This window comes from Olea europaea, unplaced genomic scaffold, assembly GCF_002742605.1.
Source record: "Olea europaea var. sylvestris unplaced genomic scaffold, O_europaea_v1 scaffold2469, whole genome shotgun sequence".
Classification (NCBI taxonomy): Eukaryota; Viridiplantae; Streptophyta; class Magnoliopsida; order Lamiales; family Oleaceae; genus Olea; species Olea europaea.
In genome coordinates, this window is record NW_019242902.1 from 17,994 (window position 1) to 26,090 (window position 8,097).

Below are 8,097 nucleotides of genomic sequence, written 5' to 3' on the forward strand. Positions count from 1 at the left end.
GTGACCCCGACCTCTTCATTCTTCCTTTTTACAATCGCTTGAGTGAAGGCACTAAGTCAGCCCGACTTTCTAAAAGTTCCCACTATATGCCCTTGGCCAATCTTACAATCAACCCTACCACATGAATAGAGTCAATGACAGAATTAGAAACAGAGGAACACGTGTTATTTTTTCATTGAAATTAGGAAAAAAAAAAAAAAAAGGCAGTTAGACAGGTGTTGCCACGTGGCACCATCACCAAACCCTATTTTTTTGTCCCTATTTGAGTACTTTATTCATCTTACAATATGCTTGTCAGAATGTTTTATATTAATATTCAATGCTTGCTTTTATTTTTGTTGGGTTGTTTTATATTGATATTTAACACTTACTTTTATTTTTGTTGGGTTTTATGTAAATTAACTTAATTATGATTCCATAGTATATTATAAGGTGACATGTTATGTCACTTATTTCATTTGTCAAAAGTAACATACCTTATTTCGTATTAATTAAAAATTTGAACATATTTTTCACTTTTTTCATAAAATTCCCATAGTCGCCTAATTTGCCCATAAAGTTTCACATATTGATTCCAAGTTAAAAACATCTGCCAAAAAAAAAAAAAAAAGGCAACAATAAAGCATAAGATTTTACACTTGGCACACAAATATTCATAACTTCTACATATTTTATATTTAATACTGAACATATTATCCCTTTTAAATGAGATGGTTAACATGGTATAGATATCAAAGTCAAAGAAAGTTAATCTCAACACCAACCATTTAGCATGTGTCTCACATTTGATTAAACATTTAATATACTCTGTACATAGCAGAATGTGTTGAAACAATGACAACTCTGCAATGAAAGAATTGCACTACATGTACAGAAAGTTGTTTGATAGATAACTCACAGAATACACACAATCCATGGGTTGGGTGGTTATATTTTTTCAATATAAAACTCACATGAGACCCACCCCATGTGAATTTTCTGAATTTCTTCAGTTGAAAAACTTCTGTACAACCAAAATTTTTGGTTTCAAAATACCATCACAAACTTCAATTAACTCAATTTCTATGATGGAATTTGGTAATGGATAAGCCCTTGCAAATTGCAAGATTTTCGAATATTTCCATTACAAATATCATTGCTATGATATAACATGTGCATAAAAATTTACATAATGCTACATGGCACTATACTATTTGTTAGTTTAAAACACAATCAACTTTTTCATCTAATCTTTTCCTTCCAAATCATATTATGTAATCCATAATGTATAATTTTTATGTACAAGTAGCAAAATCCATGATATGAACATCAAACATATCCATTTACACATTTCAATATTAGAGAATGTAAACAAGAAACTAAAAGCACATATCCATTTATTCAACTCACCATTCTCACATTGACAAATTGTAATATAATTTTCAAACTGTTAAACCCTAGAACTCAAATACATTAGTATCTATGCCGATTCTTTAAACTGCTGGTTGACCAACGTTAATCCATTTATGCCGTCCCCTCGCAAACATATAGACATAGAATCACCAGGTACTTTGAATCCAGTTGATCTGTTTAAACAGTTAAAAGAGTTATTTCATATGACGAGAGCATTATGAATGGCAAATAACATAACATGGATAGCACAGTTTATTCTTGTTTCGACAAACAAACTGGACAAACACAAAGAGCTTTATTTTGTAGAGATGACACATTACAATGTATAAAAATGCAGATGATGTTCACAGAGATATAGTACTTTACCAAGTGATGCGGACATCACTTATATTATTATCGCACTATTTTACTTTTTCTAGTTATTGGGCTTGTATTATTGGTTTGGCCCAAGCCCATCACCGGTAGGGTTATGCTTTTACTAGTGATAGATACATTTTGAATATGTTGACATCAAGAGTTCAATATTGACACTTGGTTAAGACAAAAGATCGACCTATTTGGAGTATAAAGTTTAAATCTATCTCATCGGCATCGAATTCTCTCAACCGTCGAGAAATAATGGGAATAAAATACAGTTAATTATATTAGTTGATTATAGTTTTCTAGTTTGAAAAAAATAGGTTATTATTAATAGGTTTCTAGTTTAACAAAGTTAGGGCTTATTTAGTTTCTTTCTCAAATTAGGATTGCTTAAACTCTATATAGAGAGGGTTTATTCATTGTAATAGATAGAATTTGATATATGAAATAAATAACAATCTTCTTGTCCTAAATTCTAACTCTTCTTCTCTCTCTCCTTCTTTCCTCAACATTGTTCTTGTTTGTTGCATCCTACGTTAATGTGTGATGAATATTTCACATTATTTCAACAAAAAATAATATATGCTACACAACTATAAGTCAATTTCTTGTAGAAAATTTCTATAGCCAACTTCCTTCCCCAGAACAATATACGGGCGTCAATTACAAGTTACAATGGCAATAGATGCATCAAATGCTAAGCACTCAATACATTTAATTGATTAACCATAGAAATCACTTCAAACCCAGTGGAAAAGGTAGAAAAAAACGTAACTAAAAAAAAACAAAAAGACCAATCATCATCTTTGTTAATGTTTGTCTAAAATTCAAGAACTATAAAACATGCATTCTAGTCAATCTAACCAAACTAATCAATGTTGAAACAAATTGTTAAAAAATTGGTAAAAAACTACGTTCATTAATTCTCATCATCCTCATCAAAGATTGGCGCAGATGACAAGAACATGCATTCTCAGTAGCCTCACCAAACTAATCATCGTTGGAAAGGATTTTTATTGACCTGAATGGATATTGAAGCATGAAACGAGTTGCATATAGCTAATACTAAAATAGAAGTAAAAACTAACTCACATTAGTTAGATATGTAAATATATATTGTACAATTCAAAGTTTGTCTTTTGAGTTATATGTTAATTTAACGTGTAGAATTTTCGAAGGCATGATTAGATTATGTTCATGAATATCTATATTAAAGTTTCACTTAAATGTAAAATTCATGAATTTTGCATTTATTATTCAGAAATGTATGTGCTTGACTTTCATAAAAGCTATGTAAAGCCTTCATTTGTAAGATAAACATATAACTCAAATGAGTACTTTCTTCTCTTGAGTGTTCTTCTACATGTGACATTTTTAAAACTAGTTAGAAGCTTAAGAAAGGTTGTCTGAATTTGTTATTATAGGTGCACCCTTAGCCGTGGTCTAGCGGCTGTAGAATCCTGGACGTTGGCTATCAACACCGTCTTGCACCTGATTAAGTATCCAATTAGGGAAACAGTCTTGAGAAAAAAACATTATCGTGCTTCATCCATCAATTATGAGCTAAGTTATTACTAAATTCATTATCGAGTCACAAATACTTCTACATCTTTTGTAAGTACTGGGCACTGGCATTTTAATTTCTTCTCTTGTGTGTATCTATTATGATTTCTCTAACATCCGTCGCTGAATATCAATGACTATAACTTGTGTGGCTTCCAAAAATAAACTGATAAATCACTGTATACATATTTCCTTTAACACTTTATAGTGATAATCCCCAGTAGAAAGGTCACATATTACTAATGAATATCAAAATATAGTCAAGTGACTGATAGATCTCTGTTTGATTGATTTGCTGGAATAAAAACTGCATATAAACTATAAAGAGGTACAGATATGGGCCAATTTATAAAGAATAATTCAGTATTTGAGAACCTTTATATTGATATAGTTTACTAAATGTAAAGACAAAATGAATTGAAGTAGAAATGGAATTATAGCGGAATGAAATCAATTACATTGAAATATTAAGCATTAGAGAGGCTAGTCATTTGCTCACCATACTCTCAGTTTCTCCATGATCCGCACAGAATTCCCCTCCCACTTTTTGCATAATTGGCGCCTAGCCTTCTTCCATAAAATTCCCCAAGTAACCCCTCCCAATTTTAACTAACCAAATGGAAGCCTATAATTACCTCGCCACCCTGCCCCAGCCACAATCAAAGCAGAATATAGCCACCTCACAAAGTGGGCGTATGCACCTAAACAATCTACTACCAATAGTATAGTATCTAAGAGAACTCCCTAGACAGTTGCGTCCACCCATGGAATTTCCAAATTCCGAACCAGGCCAATCCTAATAGAATTGCAGGTTGCCCCACAATGAAACAAGTCAATGACATCTTGCTGAGAGATCTTCCCGTCTGGTATAGTTGTCATTGGCGGTGTTAACCCAACCACTAAATGAGTTGAAAGTTTCACAGTCTCTGGCGCCTTTCTCCTCAATTTCGCCAGCCCCTGTAAGTACTTTTATCCTTAACTCATCCAAATTGTCGCTTACCAAGAACGCTTGTAACTCTTTTACTTTGGAAATTATGACCCACCAAATTTTTCTCATCATAACAGAAGTACAAACCCTTTTCCATATTCAAAAGAAGCTCTGAAACAGTGAATCTCCTGAATGTTGAAGGAGTTTGGGACAGGAAGAGCTGAGTTTGGACTATATACAGAGAATTTTGCGAGTGTTTGTACCTAAATTAGATTTTGAGGCACTGGATTTAACAATGGGCTCTTCCATGCACTGGGCCGTCGTGAATTGGGCTTGTGCCAACATAAGCTTGTTTTAACAGTATTGAAGTTGGCGGGTTTGAGTTATGAGAATGATTTGGAGGCTTTTAATAGAAATGGGCTGGAAATTTCATGGGCCTGCTAAAAGAAATTATTATGGTCATCCACCCACTGGGCCAATCCATGATATGACCCAGCCCACAGAATACCCCTCCCCTATCTATGTAACAGGTGCCAAGCCCTGCACAATAAAATATCCCCACCCCCTTATGTTAACGAACCGAACGGAGGCCTATCATTCGATTATGAATAGTAATAACTATGAATCTCAAAATATAGTCACATGACCAATCAAGGTAGGTAGATAACTTTGGAAACTATTAAAAAATAAAGAGGCGTAAAATTGTGCTCATTGTATTGTTCAATACGGTGCAATATTGGATATATTCGTTAGGATAATTAAAATTACCTCTCTTCATGTTCCACAGCCAACTGAAAGCTTCAAAGGTTCAGCCAACAAGCATGCTTCTGGGCCAAAAAACTTATTTTGCATTCATAATCATACAAGTCATCAGATGTATGACTATCCTCACCGCCTGAGTGTCCATTTTTGTTAACGGAGATATTTCAATACTTGCTAAACCAACATTAATGATCAGAAGTGAACCCTACACTGGACATCAACTCCATTTGTTCCTAAAATCTAATTGATCTTGCCAAAGTTGGGAACTGCATTGATTAAAATTATCTATTCACCAGCACAGCTTGGCACTTTCCGATTTTGCAACTCATTGAAAAGTAAACTTCTCTCCGGCATGACTCTGGAAAGAAACATTAGAAACTTTTACAATCCATTAAGTAACTATCACTACTAAATAAATTCAGTAACATGGTTCAACTCCTGCAAAGAAAACATTCACTTTAGGATCCAGCGTACACAAAATTGAAAAAGCACGGAAAAAAAAAAAAGAAGAAGAAGAAGGATGTTTTTTGTGCTCTACTTGACTACAGGTCTTATGAGAATCTGAATGATGAAAGTAGGAACATTTTTCCGCAAATAAGTTATAAAAAAGTGTAAATGCTCAAATTAATGACTATCCAAAGCGGAAGAAAGTAAATGCTTTGTGAATAAATCTCAATCAATTTATAGTATAAATTAAAAAAAATCAGTGAATCAAATATCAATGCCAGTGAAGAAAATATATATAACGTTCTAAATAAGTAGCACAAAAATTAACGAAGAATCAAAAGTGAAAAATAGCCAAAGTATAATAGTAGCATGTTTAGTAAGAAATGCAAAATCTAAGGGAGATACTAGGCGCTCTAACGTAACCCTGTCCACCAATCCTGCTTAATTGGTTTCAGGACCTGAGGGTTTGGAAGAGGGTAGGGTTGATGATAGTAGGCAATACAAGATAAATGTAAGTTGATTAAGTGATGTTATGATCTTACATTAGTATTAGCTCCAATCCTTCAGGTATTAATTTTACCATTGAAAATTAGAATGAAAAATATGGAGAGGTGGATTCAATTCCTTGTAATTTCTGATTTGCAATAAATTCGTAGGGAAAAGAAAAAAAACAACTAACAAATATCTTAATGAAGAATAAAAGACTCGCCCTAACTCCCACTGATTACGCAAATTTGCACAAGGAAATAACAAACACACAATCCATACACACTAACATGTTTAGTGAATTAAATTCCTTTATATATTTACTCTCAATCTAAATAAACAGAATTAAATTTCTTGACAGTGCTAGAAGAAGTGCGTGAATGTGTCTGTCAGAGAGATAAAGAGGGAAACCTGGATTTTGTTGACGGAATTTGAAAAGAGAGCTTTAAGATTATCGCCAAGAAACAGAAAATAAAAAACTCAGCGCCGTGAATCAGACAAAGAACCCAACAAAAACAAAGATATAAAAAGTCGTTTGAGACTCCAACGAAGACCTCACACGTTTATGAGAAGTGTTTGTTTTGGCTTGGTTAAGCCTAAAAGGCTAAAGGTACTTTATAAGCGCAACCAAACTTAAAGTGGTTTGTCAAAGTAACGTTTTCAAATTGAAAATTAAAATTAAATTTTTAATAAAATAAAAGTTAACGGAAGGTATGCTTAAAAAATTGTGAATCTCATAATATTTGTAGTTAAAAATAGTTATTAACTTTGATTTAAATTAAAATCTGAATTTTAATTTTTATCAAACGGGCTATAAGAAAATATGATTTTACATATCCAGAAATATAGGAACACCTTTTCTCTTTTTTTCTTGCACTTTTTTAAGAAAACAATCTAAATGTATGGGTTTGTAATAAACTTAAATTTTAAATTGCTGCAATTCAAAATGAAATTAATGTTGAAACACGCATATATTTATAACATTAATCCTTTACAATGGAAATGAAACCCTCGATCGGCAATACAAAATGGAAATAGGATATATGATATATAATAAAGTGTCAAATATTCGCATATAAATAAATAGAGAAAACAACAATCATAAGCGTCAAATTGATGGACAAAAAATTATAATCCTAAAACTAAATGCTATTTTTAACTTTATTTCCATCTGATTCCTGATGATCCCCAAAAGTAATTTGCATATGAGAAAAAGAAAAGTTATTTATATATAGTGATAAACTTTTGCAAAGAAGAAGAGCACGATAACAAATATATAAAAGTTAAATGCAGTAACACTAAAATCCTCTTGAAGATGTCTCTTAAGTTGTCGTCCCTTTGGTTTAAATGCAGAAAGTATAAAAGGGTTCCTGAATAACCAACATGAATTTTGGCACTTCTATATATATATATATTCTTTCCATGAGCTGTACTATTTTTACTTTGCATAGATTTTATTCCACTGGATTTTCTCAACAAAATTTTAGTGAGGCTGCATTTATTTTTAATATTCTAAAATAATTGTACTCTTTTTTTATTTAATTTTTTTTATCACATTAGATTTTTTCAAATAAGGTTTTAACGAGGCAGTATTTAGTAATGTATCATTCAAGGAGGAGTGTTGTAAATGATAGCTTTATTATGGTTTATTTATTAGTAAATGATAATTGTATCCCCGCAATCTTAGAAATTATTACTACTTTATCCCCAATTCTACTTTATAAATATAGAGTTTTGATTCTTAATAAAATATACACAAAAGTCTCTTGGCCTTTTTTTTTCCCCCGTAACACATTGATCAGATCGGGAGTGGTAAAATCTTTTCATTGAAGATTCACAGTGCATGCATGTTATGGCTTTAGATGTTTAGTTTTCCTCAAGCAAAAAAGAAATTCGTGATCGATTTATAAGAATGCGAAAAACCCTTGTGACAGGCGGCCGACGCCACATAGGGCCCTGGATGTCTAGGGCCTGTCACCAAAGAATAACCCTTATAAGAATAGTAGATGATAAAATAAAAATTGTTGGGATGTTCAAGTGCTGGATTTTAACTGGATAAGGGTATCAAAGATTCCAATTAAATTTCTAAAGAATAATTTAATACAGATGACTGCTTAGTTTTCAGATTATAATCCATCTTTTTGATTGAGCCTACACAA